Raw genomic sequence first — 4,668 nt, 5'->3', positions numbered from 1 at the left:
ACTCCTTGAACACTGAGGAAGAGAGTATGCTCTCCATTTTATAGATGAAGAGACTGAAAGAATGTTCCAGGTAAAAGTAAGAAAGTGGGGTTTGAACTCTATCTTGTGCTCATAACCAAAATGTAAAATACTACTTCCCTAGTGAGCCAGGGAACTAAGTCTCGAGTCTTAAATAATAGAGCAGTTAACTGAATTCATGGTCTTTTCTATCAAAAGACCACTTGTATTTAAAGGTATTATAAATGATAATTGTTTTTTCCTAGTTGTTTTAAACATATCTATTTATTCCATTTTGTAACTGAATTGCTCAGATCTACGAAAACAAAGAAAACATTTCAGTGTCTTTTTAATATTTTTGAAAACATTGGCTGTGATTGGATGTAATTGGAGTAGAATCAAAGTTGGAATGCATGCGTAGTGTCTTTACTACTCACAAGCTCATTCAGAGGTCATGTGTCTGATAGTTTTGCATTATTTTGAATGCCTTCCTATCTGTACGCAGAGCTACTTGGCTGACTTGCAGAGCAGCCACTACACTACAAGTGGATTCATTTCAGCTTGTGTATAGCAACAAAGATTTTCAGGCAATTGGGAAAACTTCAGTGACATGTATCACATAAGAGCAACTGGTGAAGGGTCTAAATTACGGTTTTTAAAAGTTAGACAGGGATGTTATTTTCAATAATATATAGTAACTAACTAGTAAGAAAATACTTTCAAATGAAGTCCTGTCAGAAGAGTTTTAATTAGTAAATAAGACTTATTTGTAATGAGCAGCACTAATTTGCATGCAAATAATTAATGTGTCAAAGCCTTTAAAAAGAAATTGATCCCTTCAGGGTTAAACATGCCGTGCCCCCTTTGCAATCTTGTTTACACTATGTCTTTGCTTAGCTAGCCATTTCTTCAGAGATACTGTAATAGTAATTTGAACAGGAATTGGGCAGAAATTTAATCACAAATTCTGAATTACAGGGCCCCAAAGTAATGAGGCTTTACTACTGTATAGTGATAATTTTTAAATCACTCCTATTTTCCCTTGTATATTATTTGGGAGAAAGTTACCTCCTCAATTATACTTTTTGGAATTGTGTTAAATTTAAATTTACATTCCCTCGGTACACATAGATGGGCAAAGAGACAGCCAAGAAGCATAAAATAGAGAGTTGTCCAAAGCCGGTCTGGCATGAATCATTCAGCATAGCTAATCCCCAGCTTGTGAATCATCCTTATTAGAGAGTTCTTCATTTCAGAGTAAGTGTTCAACAAATTTTACCATACAAATGGGAGTTCTCTGGGCAAGTTCTAAAAGGATTCTGAAGTAAAAACCTCTTTGATCTTAGGGGAAGGCAATGACCCCCAAATTGGCATTGGACCCTAAATACATAGTTTAAGGACATATTGAGGCTTCAAATTTCTATTTGATTCCTCATTGACAACCAGAAACATCAGAGGTGACAGATGATTTAGGAAGGATTCAAAATCACAAGTGAGTTATGTTTATTTAAGAAGCGTTAGCAGCTCAATCAGTGTGCTTTAGTAATGTAAAACGCAAATGCATAAAAAATAATTCACTTTCTTAGCTAACCAGTAATGATAAAAGAGCATATGCCCAGAGTGCACTAATGTAAAGTAAGCAATTGCAAAGAAATGTTTGGAAATCACTCAGAAGAGAAACATTGATGATATATATGCCTCTTCTCCTCCTCTTGCTCTGACGGCATGATTTTCCTTGTTGTTTAAACCATGAAAAATATCTTAGATGGCTTTAGACACGGGCAAAGAGCAATTTGTTGATTATTTGATTAAAGCCTAGCACTTTGGACAGAGACAGCCATGTAGCCCTCAGTACCTAGTCTCCCACTTGTTTTTATCAAACCACATGCTTAATTTGACATTTCTCAGGCTCCCTTGGGCTTAATATGGTCATATGACAATGTCTTGCCACTGATATATAAATGAGGTTCACATGTGATTTCTTCAGTGTGGTTAAAGGAAAACATTTACAGCATTGAAGCAATCCTCTTGACTTCTAAGCAACAGAGAGATTGTGGAGCCAGTGTCCCTGGCAATTACACAGAACTGCCTAGCTATCTGGGTTTTCAACTTCTAGATTTCTCATAAGAGGATATTAAACCATATGTTTTTAAGCCACTAGTGTTTAGGAATTTCTGTTACTTCTAGCTTTTCCTAATCTGAATCAATATAGAATTCAATCAAGGTCTTTCCTTATAGAGGGAATCTATTTATGGACAAAGAACATAGAAGTCTTTTTGAAAGGAGGTTATTTGTTGTCAACTCAGTAACCACCAGGTCAAAGCAGCCCCTTATCCACAGCCTTGGCCAGCAAAAATTGTGGCACTTATATTCTTTGTGTTAGCAGCATTACACTGACAATGTCTGGCTTTTGTACACACTTCATGATGGTTTGCAACAGCAGGTACCACCATTAATATTTCCCTGACCGAATTCTAACTTCCTGAATGTTACTTTAATATAAACCTGATTATTCTCCAATGGCAGCAGTCAAGATGAAATAAGGATAAAGGTATGGAATTTTTCTTCTTGGACAGCAAAACTGCAGATAATAGGATGGATAATTATCAGAAGACAGCTCAGGCCAAGGTTTGATCATTCTTTAATAATACTTTGTTACCTGCATTAAGGATCTGAGACACCGTAAGTGGGATGGGCTTCTGTGCCTTTTGCTGTTATTGTTTAAGTTACAAATAGTTCTGGTACATCTCTTAATGTAAGTGGCTATTTGACTTTGGAATTTTGCATTTGAGCTATATTGTCATCTATTTCTTGAATACTTTTGTTTAGCTGCTCTAGAAAATGAGGAAGCCTGAATTTATATTTGTATAATTCTTTACCACCTCTAGTTAAATATTTCCTTTCATTGTTTAAAAATAATTGACATATTCCAACATATACTTTTTTCATGTACTAGATGGTTAGGATTCTAGAGAATTGATTATAAAATATTTTCAATAAATACAAAAAGAAAAGAATGAATTCTAAGCAGTTCCACCTATAAATAGGCCAAAGACCACATGACTGCCTGTTTCTGTAGCACATGCTGGAATTAGCTTGTAAGAGAAAGACAAACCTACTTGGCTTACAAATTACCAAACTCTCCTCCTCATGTCCCCATTCTGGAAATGTTGAACTACATCCAAATTTAGACTTAACACTATGTGTTAATGGGGTTGACAATTGACTGTGTTTAAATGGTATTAAGGTAATGCATTTAAACATCAAAAGTTTACAACCCAAAATTGATCACCTTGGCCAGTTTACACAAGAAAGATCAATATAATCAACTCCCCCTCTTTAAATTTTAACAAATGCTTTAACACAACATGCCTGAGTATGGGATGCAGATTAAAATTAGATACAGAATTAAGTTTCTTCTATACAGTGGAAGAATCAATTTGAAAATCATGATAATTAGTCACAGCTGCCTATAGGCTTGGGTTTATAGTATTTAACAAGAAAGAAAGCTTGCTCCTCACAAATCTAATTTTTTTGTTAATTTAGCAACAAGGAAGACAGGAACAAGAATAGGTTTGGGTTTTTTCTAGTAATGGCTACCTTTTCTGTCCAGGGAAGGCATACCTTTGAATTCACTGTCATAGGTCCTTGGCTCCTCTCCTTTGAAATGCCAGCAAAGTAGTGCTCACATTCTTTCTTCTGCTTATAGAAGGGTTACACTTCTGTTGAAGAACTTGAAAGCCAGCTCTAGTTAAAAAAGACCTTTCTAATGCATACAGCAAAGATTCCTAAACATACTCAGTACTGTGCCTGCTGGGTAGGTAGCCATAACTCAAAGTCAAGTGCAACTTTTGATGAAATGTTATACCCAAGAAATTTAACATGATCTGCAGATATGTCCTGGAGACAAACTTGTGGGAAAATTATAAAGCAGGGCCCTCTAAACACTTGTGGTATCACTATCAGAGGCAAGTACCTTCTGGGTCCCATCAACTTCTTTCCATTCCATTTTTTGAGCTCTGGTGTGGGGTACCTAGTTACAAATGAGCTAACACAGGGTTGAGGTTGGGACTCGGGTTCCAGTGGTAGAGCAATTGAGTTCAAATCCCAGTACTATCAAGCAAAATCAAACACCCAATGGAAGTACCACTCATTAAAATCCTATCTTAAGGTATCCAGTTTCACAGAAATTCTTACAACTTTAAAAGGACCAAAATCTGAAACCAAAGACTCTTTGATGGTGGTGCTCAGGCTTAGAAAGTTTCATGATCTGCAACAAAAGCTCTCCATTAATGTAGAGTCCTGGGCCCCAACAACAAATACTCAGAGTCAATAAATCAGGAGGGAACCCAGAACCCTAACATATTTTTCTTGAGTCAGTGAATTTTTATGTTACCCTTATTGACCTTGATTATCAGAGCTCAATAGATCCTCCTGCCTGTTAGGTCAGCCATGGAAAATGGTTGCTTTCACGGTGCCAGTCTGCATCCATATTTCCCACTTCACCCTTGTTTTACATGCAGAACTACACATTCCTCCCCACCCCCGAAGTCTCTGAGCAGCACCTGGTTAACCAGGTGACTGTCACTTCTGGGGACTGTTACCTGCCTTTTCTTATGTCACATCCTGGACCACCCTGTCACCCTTCCGACCCTCTGAAGTCCTATCTGA

General features: G+C 36.9%; 1 long non-coding RNA gene across 1 annotated transcript in view; it reads left to right on the top strand.

Annotated features, from left to right (window-relative positions):
• LOC125343955 overlaps positions 1–2,695 on the top strand; it is a 21,641-nt gene extending 18,946 nt beyond the window's left edge. The window contains exon 3 of the long non-coding RNA XR_007209390.1: positions 2,549–2,695. This is a non-coding gene — a long non-coding RNA (uncharacterized LOC125343955). The remainder of the gene's footprint in view (positions 1–2,548) is intronic.
• Positions 2,696–4,668: the final 1,973 nt, after the last annotated feature.

This window comes from Perognathus longimembris, chromosome 28 (genome assembly GCF_023159225.1).
Source record: "Perognathus longimembris pacificus isolate PPM17 chromosome 28, ASM2315922v1, whole genome shotgun sequence".
In the NCBI taxonomy this organism is placed as follows: domain Eukaryota; kingdom Metazoa; phylum Chordata; class Mammalia; order Rodentia; family Heteromyidae; genus Perognathus; species Perognathus longimembris.
This window is presented reverse-complemented; position numbering and strand designations above follow the sequence as displayed.